The sequence below is a fragment of the Ovis canadensis genome, chromosome 3 (genome assembly GCF_042477335.2).
Source record: "Ovis canadensis isolate MfBH-ARS-UI-01 breed Bighorn chromosome 3, ARS-UI_OviCan_v2, whole genome shotgun sequence".
NCBI classification, from domain to species: domain Eukaryota; kingdom Metazoa; phylum Chordata; class Mammalia; order Artiodactyla; family Bovidae; genus Ovis; species Ovis canadensis.
In genome coordinates this window covers 172,392,780-172,417,422 of record NC_091247.1, presented here as the reverse complement: position 1 = coordinate 172,417,422, position 24,643 = coordinate 172,392,780, and the positions used below count along the sequence as shown (strand labels likewise).

Below are 24,643 nucleotides of genomic sequence, written 5' to 3'. Positions count from 1 at the left end.
TGCTTCTGGCCTGGCAACAAGGCAGGAATTAGAAGTGGTGGGTCAGCAAGACACAGCAAACCCAGCTCTGCCACTGACTCACTTTTTAACCTTTCAGTCTAGTCACTGAATCTATTTGGACATCTATAGAATGAAAACAGGGGTTCTCTCAGAGTTGTAAGCATTGGATGAGATAATACACATCAGATGCTTTACACAGCACCTGAATGGAAAAAGTAAAATACATGGGAAAAAAAATAAAACACGAAGTAACTCAGAGAAGGAGGAGTTGTTATTTCTCATCATATCTACTAGGGGCTCAGAATGGTGTTGGGAAATGTGAGATTTACAGATTTCCATGAAGCCGGATGTCTGCCATTGACACATGTACAGTCTAGGTGGAAAGACAAACAAACAGATGCCCTTTCATAGAGAGATGGATTATGAGCACAAAAGTTCTCTCTCAGTGACTTTTCACCCAGGACCTGCAAGCATTTGTTCTCTTGTGGTGTTCAAGCCAGGACTTCAGAGGTCTGTGTTGCCTCAGTAACTGGCAGATCTAAGTACCTGGACCAGATCTAAGGTCCCTAAAGTATCACACAGGGAACACCCTACGCACAGGACCCTCAGTCAGTGACACTCAGAATGTTCAGCCTACAACCAGAACTGGCTTCATTTTCTGCAGCCAAGTAAGAGTAAATACCAAATGACCCCGTCTTAGAAGAACTGGTGGGGCCAGAGACTGCAAACAATGCTCTATTATTCTCCTACTGCTGCTGTAATAAATTACTGCAAACTTAGTGGCTTCAAATGACACGCATTTATTCCCTTACAATTCTGGAGGTCAAAGGTGTCGCTGGGCTAAAATCAAGGTGTCAGCAGGGCTGTTCTTCCTCTGCAAGCTCTGGGGAAGAATTTGTTTCTTTGCCTCGTCCAGCAGCTAAAGGCTGCCTGCATAGCTTGGCTCCTGGACCCACATCACTCTCATCTCTGCTTCTGCCGTCCCATCTCCCTCTTATAAGGACCCTTGAGGTTATCTGTGGGCCCACCTCAGTAATCCAGGATATTCTTCCTATCTCAAGATCCTTAATTTAATCATATCGACAAAGTCATTTTTGCCTTGTAAGAATTTGTGATACTCATGATCATGGACCGGGGTGGTGCTATGCATGGATTTTTAAATTTGTTTATATACACTGTTTTATATACCAGTACTCACAATTTTGTGGGGTTAGGACATGGAAATTTTGAGGGGCCATGATTTGGCTTATCAACAAGTGCCTATTTCCCTGAGTCAGATGCCTGTATTTTTCTCCTCAAATGGCTCAGGAAAAAACTTTTCCTCTCTAACCTGATCAAGCCTACAAACAACTTGGGGTTTAAACACATTTTCACTGAAGTAAGTTTGCTGACGTTTAGCAAGAAAAAGTACTGTGCTCTGGACATCATGAGAGAATGTGCTGTGTGCTCAGTCATGTCCGACTCTCTGTGACCTCATGGACTGTAGCCCACCAGGCTCCTCTGTGCATGGGATTCTCCAGGCAAGACTACTGGAGTGGGTTGCCATTTCCTTCTCTATTACGAGAGAATAATTGGTCAGTAAAATCTGCTTTTAAGTGCAACAAACAGGTCACCATTGAATAAGATTTGAAAAGAGAACCTATATTTTAGGAGAGTTCTAGCAGTCTTTTTTTCAATGTTTGCAAATTGTGATGCTCACTAACACCTGTGTTGCCCCACTCCATTTCCAGCTATTCTTTAAACTGACTTGATACTGCATTTTTTTTTTTTGACAATTCAGTGACAGCCACAAATTACTTCACTGTTACCGTGGTAACTAAGGGACCTCCAAAGAGAGAAAAAAATAAGATTAAAATAAAAGGGGGAAGGAATAGTCTAAATTGGCATTATTGAAACATTGTCCAAGTGTAGTCGGGTATCAGTTGGTCAAGCTGTGGGAGTTTTTCCAGTAAGGACCCCCTGAATCAGTCAGCCAGCAGGGGAGGTTGCTCCTATGAACAAGAATGCTTGTCTCCTGCAAGAAGCAATGGTTCAAAGTTATGGAACCTTCTACTCTCCCTTACTTATGCATCTCTTTTATTTGGATCGTCTCCTTTGTTTTTCATCTCCTCCTGCTTTTCCCCTTCTGAACACATTAGTTACTATGGAAACATTGGTGTGAATGTCAGAAAGCTCAGCTCAGAAATGCCTCATAAAGTCAATTTATAGAATGGTCTGACATTTATCTCATGTTTTGGAAATTTAAAGAATTTATGATATTCATGACCATGGACAGGGGTGGGTGGTAAACACTGTGCTATATATGGGTCTTAAAATTTGTTTTATATACACTGTGAAAACATCAGGTTCTGTCTTTTTAGAGGAAGAATAGCAACAAAAACAGGAATCTGGTTTGGGATTTGAAATTGGATTCATTTTCCATCAGTTCAGGAAGGATTTCCACTTTCTAAGTTTATAAGGCTGACTGGAATCTCTTGGGTCAAAATAAATGCTTTCTGAAAAAAAATTATGGTTGGCTTATTTTTTAAACTTTAATCTGACAATAAAACAAATGGCATTTCCAATAATAATGTACACAGGGCAGCTGCAATATTAGTTAAAGGCACAGAAATGTTAATATCCATGCTGTAAAAATTCCTACTTCACCATGGGGAATTTCAGAGTTAGTGTTACCCAATGGAATAATAATAATAATAGCTAAAGTTTATAGCACACTTACTATGTGTCAAACCCCATTCTAAACACTTTACATGTATTAATTCATGGGGTCCTCAAACCAACCTGGTGAGGGAAATGCTACCATTACACTTGCTTTACACACAAGAAAACAAGTACAAAGAGGTTAAGTGACTCATCCAAGAAAGTGGGTGAAGCAAAGATTCAAATGAAGGTAATTGGGTTCCAGGCTGTATATTCTTATGGTCTGATGAGGAGTTCAGTTTAGAGTCAATTTTGATTTTAGACTTGCAGGCTCGTATATATTTTGGTACCTATAAAAGAGCAATAAAGTTTTGCTATATAATCAGCAGGAAAGTTATATGATCAGCAGGAAAGTTATATATCAGCTGACCAAATCAACTGATATTGACTCCACTGTATTCCATCAGAAGAATTTTAATTACAAAGGAAATCCAGTGTCAACCCATGAATGTCTACATGAATGCTTTGCCACCCAACATTCCCCACGTCCTCTGGCAACAGCTCCCAGTTTTTGTTTGAGAAAATCCCACTTGGTCAGTTCATGTGCCTAACTCTCCTGATGCCAAAGTGGATCACATGACCAGTCTAGACCAATCAGCCCGTTTCATCTCCCTGACCTCAGTGACAGATTGCATGTGACCAGATCAGAGCCAATGAAATCCAGAAAGTTTTTTCTGGGAATGCTCCAGTACGAAATGGGGCTCTTTTTCTTCCCTAGAAAGCTTAACTATGAAATGACCTGCCCTAGCCATCTTTGTCACCACAAAAGAGTTGGCTTAGAGCATACAGAGACAGAGAGACTGAAACCTCTGGAATAGAAGGTAGGTATGTGAAAGATTAAGAAAAACCAGTCAAATGGCATCATTTGATCCTTGAGTACAGCATTGTCCAAAATCTGCCTGCTAGACTTTTCAATTATTGAATCAGTAAGTTACTCCAACACCAGCACCTTCCTTTAAAAAAAAAAATCTAAACACACTGGCTTATAACAAACAGAAAAGACTTAATAGACAAATCATGAAGTGTCTGTGTCCTTTGAGGGAAGACACTACATCTTACTCACCTTTTTGTTAGCAAACATTCCCTTATCTGAGATTCCAAAATCCACAAACCTATGAAAACCAGAAGTCCCTTTGTAACTCATCTGGTGTCAAAACAGACATGCCCTGCATAGACATGAGGCTGCCCATGGTCCTCACTTATCACATGTAATGTGACTATTCCTATGTTTTGCTAAGGAACTAGTGTGTGTGTATGCTTACAGGATGCTGCTACAGACCCTGCCAGGACGGTCAGACAGTCTAAGGCACAAACTCTTAATTTTATTAAATCAAAAAATTATAAATTCCAAAGCCCCAAACAGTGTCAGATAAAAGACTATGGATTTAGGGACTTCCCTGTTGGTCCAGTGGTTAAGACTTCACCTTTCAATGCAGGGGGGACAGGTTTGATCTCTAGTTGGGGAGCTAAGATCCCACATGCTTCCCAGCCAAAAAAATACCCGCCAACACATAAAACAGAAGCAATACTGTAACAAATTGAACAAAAACTTTAAAAATGGCCCATGTCATAAAAAAAAAAAAGGACTGTGGACTTAGAGTCACAGGATAAACTGAAGAAATAAATTGATTGAATAAATGAGTGCTTACTCTGAATAGGATGGAATCTGAGTGAGCTGTCACTCACTATGGTTAAGTCATCCATTACTCCTTGAAGGTAAAAGGATGCTTGCATATGCTAGACATCAAATCAAACATCAGGCTGATAAACACCTGGACAAAGTGAAAATTCATAAGCAAAAAATTCCTTATGAAAGCAAAAGAAGTTGAATGTCTCAAAGAATATTATCAATAGCTTCAAGACCAGAAAATTTGGATGAACAGAAAGAACCTGCTATCTGACTCCATAACAACTTACACCACACTTTATGTGTTATAAACAATAACTACAAGATGCGAAAGAAATATGAGTACATGTGGTTACAACATTGACTAAATCTTAAAATCCATACTCTATGTCCACGGGGGATTCATTCTTAAACTCTTCTCTCTGAGTCCTCACATGATATATATAAAAAATGTCATTTATTTTTTATTTGAGTACAGCCAAGAAAATTTTTATGTAATATCAAAAAGAGTACTGTAAACTAATTAAACACTACCTTCAAAATAGAAAAATTTGAGATCATGACTCATCTGTTTTCCTTTTTATATCCAGGACCTAAAACAGTAAGTAGTGCACAGTAGATTCTTAATATGCACTTTATTAATAAATGAAATATGTGCTGCATTCTGATACCTCTGCCATCTGACTATACTGACAAGTCAGTGGAGCAACTGACAGAGGGAGGGAGAAAACTAGCAAACCAAAAAGCTCCTGAGGATGGTGAAGTATATACATAGGAGTGAAATTGTTGGGTCATTTTTTTCTATGTTTAACTTATTGTGTGCTAAGTTGCTCAGTCATGTCCTACCCTTTGTGACTCTATGAATGTAACCCACCAGGTTTCTTTGTTTATGGGGATTCTCCAGGCAAGATTACTAGAGGGGGTTGCCATGCCCTCCTCCATGGTATCTTCCCAACCCAGGAATTGAATCCAGGTCTCCCACATTGCAGGCAGATTCTTTACCATCTGCACCACCAGAGGAGCCCAAGAATACTAGGGTGAGTAGCCTATTCCTTCTCCAGGGAAACTTCCTGACCCAGGAATTGAACCAGGGTCTCCTGCATTGCGGGTGAATTCTTTACCAGCTGAGCTACCTGGAAAAGCAGGTAACTTACTAACTTGAGTAATTGCTAAAATATTCTCTAAAATTGCTGCACCAATTTATATTTTCACCAGCAATGTATGAGGGTCCTAATTTATCCACATCTTGGTCAACACTTGTTATTTTCATTTAAAAAAAAAATTATGGCCATCCTGATGGATGCAAAGGACCATGTGTTGTGCTTTTGATTTGCATTTGCCTAATGAATAATGACACTGAGTATCTTATCATATGATTTTTGGCTTTTTATATATATCTTCTTTGGAAAAATGTCTATTCTAGTACTTTGTCCATTTTTGAATTGGGTTGTTTGTCACTTTGCTTTTGAGTTGTAAGAGCTCTTTATATATTCTGTATACTAGACCTTTAATAGACTTACAAACAATTCGTTTCTCCAGTTTTGTAGGATGACATTTTACTCCTGTGATAGTGTTCTTTGATGCACAGATGTTTTCAGTGTTGACAAAGTCCAGATTATCCTTCTTTGTTATTGCTGCCTTTGCTTTAGTATCATATATAAGATGTCATTCAGTTCCAGTTCAGTTGCTCAGTTGTGTCCGACTCTTTGCGACCCCATGAATTCCAGCACGCCAGGCCTCCCTGTCCATCACCAACTCCCAGAGTTCACTCAGATTCACGTCCATCAAGTCAGTGATGCCATCCAGCCATCTCATCCTCTGTCGTCCCCTTCTCTGCCTGCCCCTAATCCCTCCCAGCATCAGAGTCTTTTCCAGTGAGTCAACTCTTCGCATGCGGTGGCCAAAGTACTGGAGTTTCAGCTTCCGCATCATTCCCTCCAAAGAAATCCCAGGGCTGATCTCCTTCAGAATGGACTGGTTGGATCTCCTTGCAGTCCAAGGGACTCTCAAGAGTCTTCTCCAACACCACAGTCCAAAAGCATCAATTCTTCAGTGCTCAGCCTTCTTCACAGTCCAACTCTCACATCCATACATGACTACTGGAAAAACCATAGCCTTGACTAGACAGACCTTAGTCGGCAAAGTAATGTCTCTGCTTTTGTATATGCTATCTAGGTTGGTCATAACTTTTCTTCCAAGGAGTAAGCGTCTTTTAATTTCATGGCTGCAATCACCATCTGCAGTGATTTTGGAGCCCCAAAAAATAAAGTCTGACACTGCTTCCACTGCTTCCCCATCTATTTCCCATGAAGTGATGGGACCAGATGCCATGATCTTCGTTTTCTGAATGTTGAGCTTTAAGCCAACTTTTTCACTCTCCTCTTTCACTTTCATCAAGAGGCTTTTTAGCTCCTCTTCACTTTCTGCCATAAGGGTGGTGTCATCTGTATATTTGAGGTTATTGATATTTCTCCCGGCAATCTTGATTCTAGCTTGTGTTTCTTCCAGTCCGGTGTTTCTTCCAGTCCAGTGTTTCTCATGATGTACTCTGCATAGAAGTTAAATAAGCAGGGTGACAATATATAGCCTTGACGTACTCCTTTTCCTATTTGAAATCAGTCTGTTGTTCCATGTCCAGTTCTAACTGTTGCTTCCTTACCTGCATAGATTTCTCAAGAGGGAGGTCAGGTGGTCTAGTATTCCCATCTCTCTCAGAATTTTCCAGTTTATTGTGATCCACACAGTCAAAGGCTTTGGCATAGTCAATAAAGCAGAAATAGATGTTTTTCTGGAACTCTCTTGCTTTTTTGATGATCCAGTTGATGTTGGCAATTTGATCTCTAGTTCCTCTGCCTTTTCTAAAACCAGCTTGAACATCAGGAAGTTCATGGTTCACGTATTGCTGAAGCCTGGCTTAGAGAATTTTGAGCATTACTTTACTAGCATATGAGATGAGTGCAATTGTGTGGTAGTTTGAGCATTCTTTGGCATTGCCTTTCTTTGGGATTGGAATAAAAACTGACCTTTCCCAGTCCTGTGGCCACTGCTGAGTTTTCCAAATTTGCTGGCATATTGAGTGCAGCACTTACAGCATCATCTTTCAGCATTTGAAGTAGCTCCACTGGAATTCCATCACCTCTACTAGCTTTGTTCATAGTGATGCTTTCTAAGGCCCACTTGACTTCACATTCCAGGATGTCTGGTTCTAGATGAGTGATCACACCATCGTGATTATCTTGGTCGTGAAGATCTTTTTTGTACAGTTCTTCTGTGTATTCTTGCAACCTCTTCTTAATATCTTCTGCTTCTGTTAGGTCCATACCATTTCTGAAATGTTGCCTTAGTATCTCTAATTTTCTTGAAGAGATCTCTAGTCTTTCCCATTCTGTTCTTTTCCTCTATTTCTTTGCACTGATCGCTGAGGAAGGCTTTCTTAATCTCTCCTTGCTATTCTTTGAAACTCTGCATTCAGATGCTTGTATCTTTCCTTTTCTTCTTTGCTTTTTGCTTCTCTTCTTTTCACAGCTATTTGTAAGGCCCCCCCCATACAGTCATTTTGCGTTTTTTGCATTTCTTTTCCATGTGGTTGGTCTTGATCCCTGTCTCCTGTACAATGTCACAAACCTCATTCCATAGTTCATCAGGCACTCTATCTATCAGATCTAGGCCCTTAAATCTATTTCTCACTTCCACTGTATAATCATAAGGGATTTGAGTTAGGTCATACCTGAATGGTCTAGTGGTTTTCCCTACTTTCTTCAATTTAAGTCTGAATTTTGTAATAAGGAGTTCATGATCTGAGCCACAGTCAGCTCCTGGTCTTTTTTTGTTGACTGTATAGAGCTTCTCCATCTTTGGCTGCAAAGAATATAATCAATCTGATTTCGGTGTTGACCATCTGGTGATGTCCATGTGTAGAGTCTTCTCTTGTGTTGTTAGAAGAGGGTGTTTGCTACGACCAGCGCATTTTCTTGGCAAAACTCTATTAGTCTTTGCCCTGCTTCATTCCGCATTCCAAGGCCAAATTTGCCTGTTACTCCAGGTGTTTCTTGACTTCCTTCTTTTGCATTCCAGTCCCATATAATGAAAAAGACATCTTTTTTGAGTGTTAGTTCTAAAAGGTCTTGTAGGTCTTCAAAGAACCGTTCAACTTCAGCTTCTTCAGCATTACTGGTTGGGGCATGGACTTGGATTACTGTGATATTGAATGGTTTGCCTTGGAGACTAACAGAGATCATTCTGTAGTTTTGGGGATTGCATCGAAGTACTGCATTTCGGACTCTTTTGTTGACCATGATGGCTACTCTATTTCTTCTGAGGGATTTCTGCCCGCAGTAGTAGATATAATGATCATCTGAGTTAAATTGACCCATTCCAGTCCATTTTAGTTCGCTGATTCCTAGAATATCAACGTTCACTCTTGCCATCTCTTGTTTGACCACTTCCAATTTGCCTTTATTCATGGACCTGATATTCCAGGTCATTAAAAGAGGAAAAAAAAAAAATCCAAATCCAAAGTCATAAAGACTTTCCCCAGTGCTTTCTTTTTTTTTTTTTAATTTTTTAACTTTTTATTTTGCATTGAGGTATTACTGATTAACAATGTTGTGATACTTTCATGTAAACAGTGAAGAAATTCAGCCAACATATACAAGTACCCATTCTCCCCCAAACTCCCCTTCCATTCAAGCTGCCACATATATTAAGCAGAGATCCTTGTACTTTACAGTGAGTCTTTGTTGGTTTACATTTTAAATACAATGTGTACATGTCCATCCTTTACAACCATTCTCCCCCCTGGCAACCATAAATTCATTCTCTGTGTCTGTGAGTCTTTTTCCGTTTTGTAATTTCATCAAATTATTAACAATTTCAACCTTCTAATTTCCAAAGCTGACAAATGCCACCCTACATGTTGCTTAAGTATTTAAATGCTTCCATACAAGTTGTAACTACCTTGTGTTCAAATTCTTACCTACTCTGGTGCTACCTGTGTTCTCCCCTTCCCAGAAATGCCCCAACCATCAAGACTAATTCAACAGGTTTTTCTTCAGCAATACATGCAGCTTCAGTTCTAATTTGCATGTACTCATTCTTCACAAATTGTCAAATATTGTAAATATCAATTACCTCCAACCTATAAAACTTCCTTCAAACATTCCATGAAAGGAAAGATGAAGGAAGAAAAAACATATATTACTGTCAATAGTTGAGTCATCCTGCTTGAGTTACATACAGAAAATATTCTCAGAGAGTCACTAAGTCTGTTTCTCCAGCAGACACACACCACTCAAAGAGAAGTGGAAGGAAGTGGTGACAGACTAGGCAGACGGACAGCTGGGTGACATGGATTGCTGAGGCTTTCCAACAGTCACTCTTGAGTTGTGTACAAGGAGCATAGCAAATTTCATCTTATTATTTCCCAGATTATTATATTTTGACCAACCATCAGTCAGTCAGTTGATACTGGAGTCACAAATATTTACCAAATATTATCAAAGCTCCTTCAAATACATGGACAAGGTTATTTAAAACATAATGAGAGAACTATACATTTTAAATAATGTTCATTTTAAATTTTCACAAAGAAAATTGCAAGAGAAAGGCACCCATTTTAACCCAGTCAAGTTAAAAACTCCTACTTTAACAGAGATGTGTTACATCAGGCAGGTGACGCTAGTGGTAAAGAACCTGCCTGCAAATGCATGAGACTTAAGAGACATGGGTTCAATCCCTGGAGGGAAGATCCACTGGAGGAGGACATGGCAACCCACTTCAGTATTCCTGACTGGGAGACCCAATGGACAGAGGACCCTGGTGGGCTTAAGTCCACAGGGTCATCAGACATGACTGAAGTGATTTAGCATGCACCTCAGGCAGAGTGTGAAGTTAACTCAGAAAATCGCTTTTGAACAAAAATAAAAACTATACAGCACAAGGCATTTGGAATTCATTAATTCAGATCTTATGACAACAGGACTAAAATATACTTTTGCAGTATTTGTGTATAAGGGGATTGCTATGCTGATTTTTAGTATAAACAGCTTTGATGGACTATGTCAGGAATATAAATTGGGAGTTAAATTCTTGAAGAGGACACATGACTTTCATCTGCAAAATTAAAGAAATGTTATACTACTTAAATTTAAGTTTTTTTTTATGTACATTTTCTTTTTATTTATTTTTTTTTAATTTTAGTTTTTTATTTTTTAAATTTTAAAATCTTTAATTCTTACATGCATTCCCAAACATGAACCCCCCTCCCACCTCCCTCCCCATAACATCTTTCTGGGTCATCCCCATGCACCAGCCCCAAGCATGCTACATCCCGCGTCAGACACAGACTGGCGATTCAATTCACATGATAGTATACATGTTAGAATGTCATTCTCCCAAATCATCCCACCCTCTCCCTCTCCCTCTGAGTCCAAAAGTCCGTTATACACATCTGTGTCTCTTTCCCTGTCTTGCATACAGGGTCGTCATTGCCATCTTCCTAAATTCCATATATATGTGTTAGTATACTGTATTGGTGTTTTTCTTTCTGGCTTACTTCACTCTGTATAATCGGCTCCAGTTTCATCCATCTCATCAGAACTGATTCAAATGAATTCTTTTTAACGGCTGAGTAATACTCCATTGTGTATATGTACCACAGCTTTCTTATCCATTCATCTGCTGATGGACATCTAGGTTGTTTCCATGTCCTGGCTATTATAAACAGTGCTGCGATGAACATTGGGGTACATGTGTCTCTTTCAATTCTGGTTTCCTCGGTGTGTATGCCCAGCAGTGGGATTGCTGGGTCATAAGGTAGTTCTATTTGCAATTTTTTAAGGAATGTCCACACTGTTCTCCATAGTGGCTGTACTAGTTTGCATTCCCACCAACAGTGTAGGAGGGTTCCCTTTTCTCCACACCCTCTCCAGCATTTATTGCTTGCAGATTTTTGGATCGCAGCCATTCTGACTGGTGTGAAGTGGTACCTCATTGTGGTTTTGATTTGCATTTCTCTAATAATGAGTGATGTTGAGCATCTTTTCATGTGTTTGTTAGCCATCCGTATGTCTTCTTTGGAGAAATGTCTATTTAGTTCTTTGGCCCATTTTTTGATTGGGTCGTTTATTTTTCTGGAATTGAGCTGCATAAGTTGCTTGTATATTTTTGAGATTAGTTGTTTGTCAGTTGCTTCATTTGCTATTATTTTCTCCCATTCAGAAGGCTGTCTTTTCACCTTGCTTATATTTTCCTTTGTTGTGCAGAAGCTTTTAATTTTAATTAGATCCCATTTGTTTATTTTTGCTTTTATTTCCAGAATTCTGGGAGGTGGATCATAGAGGATCCTGCTGTGATTTATGTCTGAGAGTGTTTTGCCTATGTTCTCCTCTAGGAGTTTTATAGTTTCTGATCTTACATTTAGATCTTTAATCCATTTTGAGTTTATTTTTGTGTACGGTGTTAGAAAGTGATCTAGTTTCATTTCCCCAGTGCTTTCTTCTAAGAGTTTTAAAGTTTTAGCTCTTAAGTTTAGGTCTCCTGAGTACTAATTTTGAGTTAATTTTTGTAAACAACACGAGATAGAAATCTATCTCCATTCTTTTGTGTGTGGATATCCAGTTGTCCCAGAATCATTTGTTAAGGAGATTGTTCTTTCCCCCACTGAATGGTCTTGGCATCTTTGTCAAAAATTAGTTGACCTCCAATTAAAAATAAATAATTAAAAAAATTTAATTCCATCCTTTGAAAAATATACTTAAAAAAAAAAAACCCAGTTGACCATAGATATACGGGAATCCTTATTATCTCTTATGCAGATTGCTCTTCTGAGCTTAAGAACTATATGTATCCATCAGGCCATACAATACAAACACCTCGACATTTCCAAAGAAGACTTCATGGTCTCCAACATCCCCAAACATGTCCATATTCCACTGTTCTTTCTGGGTACCACCATTTATCTAGCCAGGGAAGCTAAAAACATTTCTCTCTCCTTCACTTTCCATATCCAACTCCTGTCAACTGAGTCTCCATAAAATCTGTCCAGTTCTTTCAAACTCCTCTGCCATTCCAAGATCAAATTACTGTGGTCTACTCTCTGTGCCACTAAAAAGGTCGCCTAACTAGACCTGTATCTATTCTTATACTCTTTTACTCTATTATTCAGGGAATTTTTTTTTAAAAAGACAAATCATCTCTCTCTTTCTCTCATTCTCTTATCCCCACCTCAAGCCTGTGCTATGCTGTGCTTAGTCGCTCAGTTGAGTCCACTCTTTGTGATGCCATGGACCGTCCCCCCCACCCCCCAGGCTCCTCTGTCCATGGGGATTCTCCAGGCAAGAATACTGAAGTGGGTTTCCATGCCCTCCTCCAGGGGATCTTCCCAACTCGGGGATCAAACCCAGGTCTCCCACATGGCAGGCAGATTCTTTATCGTCAGAGCCACTGGGGAAGCCCCCATTTCAAACCTACCTTGTTTTAAATTTTCCAATTTTCTCCCATTGTTCGTAGGATAAAGACCAAAATGGTAATGGCCTGTCAAGTTCTGCAGGACCTGATTCTGAATTTCCTCTTCAGCCCGATATCCACTCTTTACCATTCACTCTTTACACCTTTTACTCCTACTCAACTTTCAGGTCTCAGCCCAAATGTGACTTGTTTCAGCCGACCTCTGCTAGATCAGGTCTCCTTGCCAACTGTCATTTTACCATACTGTACATTTCCTCCATGGAGCTTTACACAACTTGAAATTAAAGTATATGTGAGACTGTCCATTCCTCATTAGATTTAACGGTCCATGAACTCCACATTTTCTAGCCTGGAAATTTCAAAACTCTCCATCATCTGACTTTTGTAGACTTATTCACTATGCTCCTTCACATCCCCATCCTCACATTCTGATAAAAAAAAACTAGTAAAAACTACATCATTGTAGTCTGTCCACACTACTGTTTTCCTGTTTTCTCTTACCCTATTTTTCCACAATCATTTTCCTACTTACTCTAGCTCGTTTTCCTCTTCACTCACTACGTTTAATCAGGGAGTACCTACTGAACTCCCCTACAGGGATCAAGTCCTGTACTAGGGATAAGGGACTAGAGATACAGAAAAGAGTGAGCCATAATTTGTGATACAAAGAAAGCAAGGAAAAAGGTACATAAACAAATAGCTGTAACTCCAGATAAAAGTTCATATGAAAAAGGCTTCTAAAAATTATCATGGGAACAGAGATGTTTTCTCTGAGAAAGTCATCAAAACTCTACTACAGAATGTATAAATTTAGCTGCTGCTGCTGCTAAGTCGCTTCAGTCGTGTCCAACTGTGTGACCCCATAGACGGCAGCACACCAGGCTCCCCTGTCCCTGGGATTCTCCAGGCAAGAACACTGGAGTGGGCTGCCATTTCCTTCTCCAATGCATGAAACTGAAAAGTGAAAGGGAAGTCGCTCAGTCGTGTCCGACTCTTTGTGACCCCATGGACTGCAGCTCACCAGGCTCCTCCGTCCATGGGATTTTCCAGGCAAGAGTACTGGAGTGGGGTGCTAGGTCTTGAAAAATGAGTACAAATGGGAAAGAAGAGGTTTTCAGAGATAAGCATTTAGCAGTAATAAATTGTGATGAAAGACAGTGACATGTTTGGGAGCAACAAGTGGCCCACACTGGTACACAGGGCTTGAGGGGGTAAGACTGGAAGATGAGATTCCAAATTTAAAGCCCACAACAGAGCTGACAACCACAGTCTTGAAAAACTGCCCCTTTCCCTCACTCTAAAAGATAAAAGTATAACTTTCTAATAAAACATTGATATGAGAAATGTGTGGTAAGATAAAACTCTCTGGTGGAAAGATTCTAGGGAGGCCCCAGTGTGTAACTCCCCAGAACTCTGCTCCCTGATGTTCTCACTGTGTGTAATCCCTTACCCTTGAGTGTGGGTAGAACCTGTGACTTACTTGGAGCCCAAGCAATACAGTGAAGGTGAAGGAATCTTGCCAATGAAATTAACGTTCTAAGTCAGTTGGTGTTGACCAATTAGAAGGGAAATTATTCAGGTTGCAGGAGGGAGGAACTGACTTATTCAGGTGAAATCCCTCAAAAGAGAGACTGGATGTTCCGTGAAGCAAGAAATTTCACTTGTGAGGATAATGAAGTAACTAGCCATGGCAGAGAAGGTAACAAAGAACTTTGGGCAGCCAGCAAGTGATGGCCAGTGAAAAGCAGGGGCTTTAGGCATGCGGCCACAAGAAAACAAATGCTGCCAACAGCCTGAATGACCTTGGAAATGAATTCTTCCCCAGTCAAGCCATTCTTGATGAGAATGCAGCCCTAGCCATCACCTTGATTATCACCCTGTGAAACCCTGAGCAGAGAAACCAGTTGTGCCATGCCAGACACATGACAATAAATTGTGGATTGCTTGAAGCTGTTAATTTGTGGCAAATTTTTATGCATAAATAGAAACTAATATATGTTCTAAGCTAGTGAAGATGTTTTTGTTGTTGCTATGTGTTTCTTACTTAATTTCCTAAATGGCTTAAATACTAAGTGAATGATTGAAAAAATAGATTAGTTAGAACAAAATTTAAATGCTTTTGTAGCCAATTCCCCAATAAAGTAAAGTGCCTATTGAGTGCTTTAATTGGATTTGCTCTACCTTACAATAGGATGTGTCACTTCCCACCACCACCTCCACCTCCCCCCCCACCCCGCCACCCCGCCTGAGGCTTTCCTTGTTAGCAGTTTCTTTAGCTTTTAGTTTGTTGCTATCAGATGAAAGAAAAAAAAAAAAAGACAGCAGTTTTAAGGATCAAAATGCAACCATAAAAAAACAAACAAACGGAAGAGTATACTTACCGTACAATACACAGCAGCACACGAAAGAGTCCACAAGCTATCCGGCTGCAATCCTTCCTTGCCTCTGCCATTGGAGTCAGTGTTCTCGCAGGATTAATTCCATCACAAGAAGTTGATGACCCAGCATCAAATAAGTCATTGCTGTGACTGATATGGTCAATTTATATATAATAAAAGCAAAGAAGAGATTCAGAGCCACTGTAATAATTTAAAATAAAGATATTATGCTTCAAGTTATAAAGATTGGCATAAAAAGACTGTTCATCCTGCTTATAAAATAAATTTACAACCAGCATAATCAACATATATGCTATAAAATGTCACTTTATAACATTATTTTTAATCTAACTGGTATGCTAGACTAGATAAATGTATTTAACTTAACCTAATTTTGTTAAGAAGCTAACATCCCCTATACAAAAATCTGGCAAAGATAATTATAAATTTATTTATGTATTAATTTATAAATTAATTTATAAATTATAAATTTATATTGCTATACAACACTATATGAAAGGAGTAATCCTTCCTGACCATCTCTCAAATAAAAGATGGGTCCATATTCAAAAACAAATCACAGCAACTCACATCTATAGATATTAAAAGAGAGGATGTTCAACAGATGTTAGAAAATATTAAATTTCTCTTCATAGCATTAATGTTTAAAACACTTTGAAAATTAGGGCTTATAGGATAATTATTAAACCTTAAAAAGCCTTCTCAAATCAATAGCCCGCTTAATGTGTAACAGGTAGCTTCTTAGATGCATTCCAGTTTAAATCCACTGTCTTTTTGATCAAGTGCTGCTTATTTCATCCTCCAGATAGCTTTCCAATCTTCTGATGGCTCAGGCCAGGTGTGTTTCTCACCGGAAGACTGAACAGTCTCCTAAATGATGAATGCTATGATCTGAATGTTTGGCTTCCCCCAAATTCATACATTAAAATCTTAATCCCCAAGGTGAAGGTGTCAGGAAGTAGAAGCTTTTGTAGGTGATAAGTCAAGAGAGAAGAGCCCTCCTGAATAGGATTAGTGTTCTTATAAAAGAGGTCACAGAGAAAGCCTTCACCTCTTCTCCCAAGTTAGAACACAGTGAGAAGGTACTTTCTATGCACCAGAAAGCAGGACCATATTTGGTCTTTGATCTTGGACTTTCCATCCTCCAGAACTGTGAAGAAACATCCCAGGTATTTCTAAGCCAGCCCGTTATACTATTTTGCTATAGTAGCCCAAACACTACAGTAACATCGCTGCCCTTAATCTAATTCGCTCAAAACCATTCTCTTCACTATGATCTGAATCATCTTTCTAAAGCCGGTTGTGTCACATTCATGATTAAAAACACTTGACTGGCTCCTCCAAAGAGAATCCTAGTACCTCAGTATGCTCCCAAGCCTCCTGATGATCTGACAGAGCTCATCACTGCGGTTCACATCCTGTTTCCCCTGCTTGGCCCTGGCGGGTCCTATGCCTATTTCCAGCCTCCTGTCTTAGAGGCACATCTTCCTCCCTCTCCACCACGTGTTTACTCATCTGTAATCCTCAGTTCAGGGTTTTTACCTCCTATTTCCGCTTGGAAGCCTTCTCAGATACTACTCTCAGATTGCAGCTAATACCCCTCTCTGCTGCCCTGTGCATATATCCCATTCCTCACTCTTAGCAGGTGAGTATTCAGTTACTATTAATATATCTGGTTTTTTCTGCTCAATGAGTATGCTCTTCAGTATGATTCCCAGTGCTTAGCACATAGGACATGACTACTATTCACTGAATGAATGATGCAAAAATGAAGACAAGGGAGAAGTGAGTCTGGGCAGTTGAAACATCTCTTCTGAAGCACAGTCAAGAATGGAATCTCCCATGGGAGTTGCCCAGACACGGGGATAATGCCCGAGATTATTATCTACCACTAATCCTGAGAGAAACCCCAACAAATCAACCTTCAATTGTTGTTGTTGCCCAGTCACCAAGTCGTGTCTGATTCTCTGCAACCCCATGGACTACAGCATGCCAGGCTCCCCTATCCTTCATGGTCTCTTGGAATTTGCTCAAACTCACATCCACTGAGTCAGTGATGCCATCCAACCATCTCATCCTCTGTCATCTCCTTCTCCTCCTGCCTTCAATCTTTCCCAACATCAAGGTCTTTTCCAATGAGAGGGCTCTTCACATCAGGTGGCCAAGTACTAGAGTTTCAGCTTCAGCAACAGTCCTTCCAGTGAATATTCAGGGTTGATTTCCTTTAGGATTGACCAGTTTGATCCTCTTGCTTTCCAAGGGAATCAAGAGTTTTCCAGCACCATGACTCAAAAGTATCAATTCTTCAGCATTGTATGACTCCCTTCTTAGATCACATCTTTGTTCCACCAAAGAGGCTTTGGTAACTCAATGAGCCATGCTGTGCAGGGCCACCCCAGATGGACAGGTCAGAGTGAAGAGTTCTGACAAAATATGGTCCACTGGAGAAGGAAACAGCAACCCTCTCCAGTATTCTTGCATGGAGAACCCCAATGACAGTACAAATAGGGATATCCTATATACCCACTCAGATCACCTCACACCCACACTCAGAGGATGTGCTATTCCACTTTCAAACTTACAAAGCCAAACTAGTACAAAATGAATGTCAGTTACACTTACCTATCAAAGCTGAAGATGGTGGCCACACTTGAGTCTGCACACTTTCTAACAAGAAGAGTAGAAACAGAGCAGTCAGTCCCCTCATTCCATAATCTATAGGCAAACATACCTCTGTTTATTGGATAAATTCTAAACTCTTAGCCATGTCTTACAAAATCCTTCATGATCTAGACCACCTTCCTCTCCTCTTCTCTTCTCTTGTACAAGCTTCATTGTGTAGGGCACATCCCAGCAGTTCCCTATTAAATTTAGGCAACGTCAATGACTTTGCTATTTAATGAGAGTTCAATAATGAGAGCAATATTTAGATATCCAGATATTCTTATTTCTTTTTTGGCAGATAAAGATTTAGTGTGTATGATCATCTTAAAAAAATGAGAAATAAAATGTTCTCTCATATTACTAGTATTCAAATAATAGAGTAGGTGTCTTTTGACATAAGATGTGCTTCAAACCAAATTTTGAAAAGTTCAATTTGTCTGAATGTAAAATGAAGCATAATTGATTTTTGACATTTTAATTTTAAGTGAGCTGGTTGTAGGGTTTCACTTGAAAGGGACCCACAGTATCTCCACATCAAGGGCATGTCAACTATCTTCAACCATTATTGTCATTTTTCTATGTTCATAAATGTATCCTCCTACTATAAATACTAGTATTTGACATGTGCAAAGAAGGAAGAATTATGAACCAAATTTCCAGTTTATTGCAAATATCATAAACACCATACAGAAATAATTTATACCAATCCCTACATGTTTTCCAATTATTCAACAATGGATAAAATTAGATGAGATGATACTGAACCTCTATGAAGTTTAAGCATCACACCAAGTATTGCATCTACAGAAAGTTTTCCAAAACTGCCTCTGCCTATGAGGAGAGAGACCTAGAGACAGACCATCCCATTATAACCATCCCATTATAACTCTTTAAGAATTATAATGACAGGAAATTAATTTTTAGACGCATGGAAGAGAGCATGATTGCCTTTAGGTCATGGAAAAATGTCACAAAAGAGGCGACATGTGATAAGTGTCCTGAAGGATCTGTAGGAGTTTCTCAGGCAGAGAGAATGAAGGAAGCCTAGATCTCTGAGATGGTATGGCACTTTCCGGTGCCCAAGACTGAAATATCTGGGGCAGGGTGTGCAGAGCAGCAGGAAGGATCAGGATGACACACCAAAGATTACATGTGGTCTTTTTCTGTGGACAATGAGACTTGCCTTTTGGGTGAGGACAACACTGATAGAAGTGTATGCAACAGATAAGAATAGAGGAAGACCCAAAGCCTAATTAAGAGGCTCCTGAAATAAATCTCAGCAAAGCATGAAGAAGCTCCGAGTCACAGCAGCTGGAATAAAGGTGAGCCAAGATGTTTGTAAGTTATCTATTGTTGCATAATAAACAGCCACGAAACTCCCAATGGCACACCATGATAGGTGTTTGTTCCCAGAGATCTAAGGGTCTATTGGGCTGGATTAAGCTGCGTTTGGCTGAGCAGCTTGGTTGAGACAGCTCTGCATCTCATCTTTCTTAGGACCAGCAGCTGGCCTGGGTAGCTTTTTGTGTTTAGTTTTGTTTTTTTAAGGTCCATGTCAGGGGTACAAGAGAGCAAGTGGAAATATGTGAGAGCTCTGAAAGCCTGGGTTTGGAATTGGCACATCATCATTTCTGCTTTATTGGCCAAATCAAGCCACAAGGCCAAATCCAGTCACGAGGAGGGGAAACATATTCCACCTCTTTAGCAGAAAGAACTGCAATGTCAAAGGGCAAAGGGCAGGAATACAGCTTGGGGTTTAGGACTGGTGACAAAAATGCAACACATCACACTCTGGCCTCCAGGCCATAGTAATTCATTTTCTTCCCGAATGCAATACATGCTCACCCCAACCCCAGGACTCTAAAAGTCACGTTCAATCACAGCATCAGGCTGTTTAAGAATTTTAACCTGTTTGTCAGTTGCTTCATTTGCTATTATTTTCTCCCATTCAGAAGGCTGTCTTTTCACCTTGCTTATATTTTCCTTTGTTGTGCAGAAGCTTTTAATTAGATCCCATTTATTTATTTTTGCTTTTATTTCCAGAATTCTGGGAGGTGGATCACAGAGAATCCTGCTGTGATTTATGTCAGAGAATGTTTTGCCTATGTTCTCCCCTAGGAGTTTTATAGTTTCTGGTCTTACATTTAGATCTTTAATCCATTTTGAGTTTATTTTCATGTGCGGTGTTAGAAAGTGATCTAGTTTCATTCTTTTACAAGTGGTTGACCAGTTTTCCCAGCACCACTTGTTAAAGAGATTGTCTTTACTCCATTGTATATTCTTGCCTCCTTTGTCAAAGATAAGGTGTCCATATGTGTGTGGATTTATCTCTGGGCTTTCTATTTTGTTCCATTGATCTATATTTCTGTCTTTGTGCCAGTACTAATCTCAAAAATATACAAGCAACTTATGCAACTCAATACCAGAAAAATAAACGACCCAATCAAACAATGGGCCAAAGAACTAAATAGACATTTCTCCAAAGAAGACATACGGATGGCTAACAAACACATGAAAAGATGCTCAACATCACTCATTATTAGAAATGCAAATCAAAACCACAATGAGGTACCACTTCACACCAGTCAGAATGGCTGCGATCCAAAAGCCCGCAAGCAATAAATGCTGGAGAGGGTGTGGAGAAAAGGGAACCCTCCTACACTGTTGGTGGGAATGCAAACTAGTACAACCACTATGGAGAACAGTGTGGAGATTCCTTTAAAAATTGCAAATAGAACTACCTTATGACCCAGCAATCCCACTTCTGGGCATACACACCGAGGAAACCAGAATTGAAAGAGACACATGTACCCCAATGTTCATTGCAGCACTGTTTATAATAGCCAGGACATGGAAACAACCTAGATGTCCATCAGCAGATGAATGGATAAGAAAGCTGTGGTACATATACACAATGGAGTATTACTCAGCCGTTAAAAAGAATTCATTTGAATCAGTTCTGATGAGATGGATGAAACTGGAGCCGATTATACAGAGTGAAGTAAGCCAGAAAGAAAAACACCAATACAGTATACTAACACATATATATGGAATTTAGGAAGATGGCAATGACGACCCTGTATGCAAGACAGGGAAAGAGACACAGATGTGTATAACGGACTTTTGGACTCAGAGGGAGAGGGAGAGGGTGGGATGATTTGGGAGAATGACATTCTAACATGTATACTATCATGTGAATTGAATCGCCAGTCTATGTCTGACGCAGGATGCAGCATGCTTGGGGCTGGTGCATGGGGATGACCCAGAAAGATGTTCTGGGGAGGGAGGTGGGAGGGGGGTTCATGTTTGGGAATGCATGTAAGAATTAAAGATTTTAAAATTTAAAAAATAAAAAACTAAAAATTTAAAAAAATAAATAAATAAATAAATAAAGTATTCGACAAACAAAAAAAAAAAAAAAAAGAACTACCTTATGACCCAGCAATCCCACTGCTGGGCATACCCACCGAGGAAACCAGAATTGAAAGAGACACATGTACCCCAATGTTCATCGCAGCACTGTTTATAATAGCCAGGACATGGAAACAACCTAGATGTCCATCAGCAGATGAATGGATAAGAAAGCTGTGGTACATATACACAATGGAGTATTACTCAGCCGTTAAAAAGAATACATTTGAATCAGTACTGATGAGATGGATGAAACTGGAGCCGATTATACAGAGTGAAGTAAGCCAGAAAGAAAAACACCAATACAGTATACTAACACATATATATGGAATTTAGAAAGATGGCAATGATGACCCTGTATGCAAGACAGCAAAAGAGACACAGATGTGTATAGCGGACTTTTGGACTCAGAGGGAGAGGGAGAGGGTGGGATGATTTGGGAGAATGGCATTGAAACATGTATACTATCATGTAAGAATTGAATCACCAGTCTATGTCCAATGCAGGATACAGCATGCTTGGGGCTGGTGCACGGGGATGACCCAGAGGGATATTGTGGGGAGGGAGGTGGGAGGGGGGTTCATGTTTGGGATCGCATGTACACCCGTGGTGGATTCATGTCAATGTATGGCAAAACCAATACAGTATTATAAAGTAAAGTAAAAATAAAAAGTTAAAAAAATAATAAATAAAAATGATTAAAAAAAAAAAAGAATTTTAACCTACATTAGGTTCTTCCCAGAGAAGGCAATGGCAACCCACTCCAGCACTCTTGCCTGGAAAATCCCATGGATGGAGAAGCCTGGGAGGCTGCAGTCCCTGGGGTTGCTAAGAGTCGGACACAACTGAGCAGCTGGCTTCACTTTCACTTTTCACTTTCATGCATTGGAGAAGGAAATGGCAACCCACTCCAGTGTTCTTGCCTGGAGGATCCCAGGGACAGAGGAGCCTGATGGGCTGCCGTCTATGGGGTCGCACAGAGTCGGACACGACTGAAGTGACTTAGCAGCAGCAGCAGCAGGCTCTTCCCAGGTGGCACTAGTGGTAAAGAACCCGCCTGCCAATGCAGGAGACATAAGAGATGAGGTTCGAATTCCTGGGTTAGGAGGATCCCCTGGAGGAGGGCATGGCAACCCACTCCAGCATTTTTGCCTGGAGAATTCCATGAACAGAGCAGTCTGGCAGGCTATGGTCCATAGGGTTGCAAAGAACTGGACATGAAGTGACTTAGCATGCATGTAATCTATACTATATTCAGATATGTTTCGTCATAATAAGAACAATGCATTGCTCTTTGTTTAGAGAACAATAAACAGAAGATTGAGCTACTCCTGAGGTGTATACACACACAGAGCGGCTACAAACAAAGTAGGACAGGATAACTGCAACAAACACTCCTATTTTAGAATGAGAGACTCCCAGCAGTCACTGACCCACAGTAATTCTGAAATCCAAGTGGGCTGAAGTTGCTCTATGGATGGGAAATGTTTCTTAATTAGACCTCCGTTCTGCCCCCTAGGGGTGCCTCCCAAATCCACTGTTCCCCACATTTCTGACTGCTCCTCAGGATGTACTTCATTTTTCTTCACTTCAATCATTTCTGAAAAGGGCTTCGGAAGACAGGTCATTTTGGCAACTTGAGTGACTTTCTCAGCCTACCTTCTGCATTACAAAGTTGAGGGGTTAGATAATTTTTTATAGTTTTGAAAAGCCTCACTCTATTAGTCCTAGGTGGCAGCAGTGCTTTTGCTGAATCTACCACTTAAAACACTTTGTAAATGTTTATACATTTGATATAGTCTACTCAGTGAACCAAAAGTCATATCCAAAATTATTTTCCACCCACAATTATTTTCCGGACATGCTTCTCTCTCTCTAAATTTAATTACTAGTAAGTACATATAAGACTCATGTGAGACCATGCCTTTAAGCTTCTTAAGTGTCCTTTATACCACTTGAAAAGGCATACCACAGGTCCTAAATTCTCTTAGTATCAGCTATCTTTTGTTCTATTAAAAATTATTGAAGATTCCAAATAGCTACTTTTGAAAATTCTAGAAAGTACAAGAATAAACAAGAACCCCTTTGATTAGGTGTCAAGACAGTGATGTAACCACACTGGAAAACTTCACTTTATGCTCATGAGAAAATAAGAATGAAAAAGACAATGTCTTAAGTACCATTACAAAAATAATTTAGACCTCACAGGCCCTCAAAAGGATCTTGGAAATTCTCAGGACTCACTAAACCACATTTTAAGAATTATTGGTCTACCAATATTTTTTTTTTCTTTAAGCACTTCTAACTATAGTTTTTATAGCTACATCCTTGATTTTCCCACAAATAATCTAACTCTGAACAGACTACCTCTTTATCTTTTTGTCTCCATAGGTTTTAAGAGCTCCAGTTAAGATAAGTATGTGGAACTTGATCATTTAATATATACAGTAATTCTTTACTGGAAATACACAGTGATTATCTACAGTATTAACTTGTCTGGCATTTTGTTAACTTCCACTGCAAACTAATACATCTAAACCTTACTGATTTAAGGTAAGAAACAGAACTTGGAAAGAGAAAAATTAGAGTTCAACTCCTGTTGAACTCCAGGAGTTTGTTTGGAACTCTGAAGGGTTAAACCTTTAACATGAGAATAAATCAAAAACTTAAACTCATCTAGAAAGCACCTCAATCCCTGACTGCATTAAGGTGCCATGGGCATGCTCATTCCCCTAACTTGGCTGCTTGCTACAGCGGAGGTAAAACTTCTCAGAGGGACAATAATAGCTCTGAGACTCAAAGAATCCCTACAATTTTTTATGAAATCAATCACTCAATAAAGAAACATTCAAGAAGAACAGATGACACAACAGATCAGAAACTGAAATAATGTAAAATAGAAACAAAAGCACAGGATATCAGACCCAGACTTGCAAATAACTAAGGGAGGAGTAAGATAGGCACAGGGGTTTAAGAGTTACAAACGGCTATTTACTGTGGAAAATTCTTCAAGAGATGAGAATACCAGACTACCTGATCTGCCTCCTGAGAAATCTGTATGCAGGTCAAAAACAACAGTTACAACTGGACATGGAAAAACAGACTGGTTCCAAGTTGGGAAAGGAGTACATCAAGGCTGTATATTGTCACCTGGCTTATTTAACTTATATGCAGAATACATCATGCGAAATGCTGTGCTGGATGAAGCACAAGCTGGAATCAAGATTACCGGGTGAAATATCAATAACCTCAGATAAGCAGATGGTACCATCCTATGGAAGAAAGCGAAGAACTGAAGAGGCTCTTGATGAAAGTCAAAGAGGAGAGTGTAAAAGCTAGCTTAAAACTCAACATTCAAAAAACTAAGATCATGGCA

The 24,643-nt window shown here is 39.7% G+C and overlaps 1 long non-coding RNA gene across 1 annotated transcript; it reads right to left on the bottom strand.

Annotated features, from left to right (window-relative positions):
* Positions 1–2,506: 2,506 nt before the first annotated feature.
* On the bottom strand, positions 2,507–17,863 carry LOC138437571 (uncharacterized). Its single transcript, XR_011256027.1, has 3 exons — positions 17,815–17,863; positions 15,175–15,321; positions 2,507–2,990 (listed from the first exon to the last, which is right to left on the bottom strand). It is a non-coding gene; the product is annotated as an uncharacterized lncRNA (long non-coding RNA).
* Between the last annotated feature and the right edge of the window lie 6,780 nt (positions 17,864–24,643).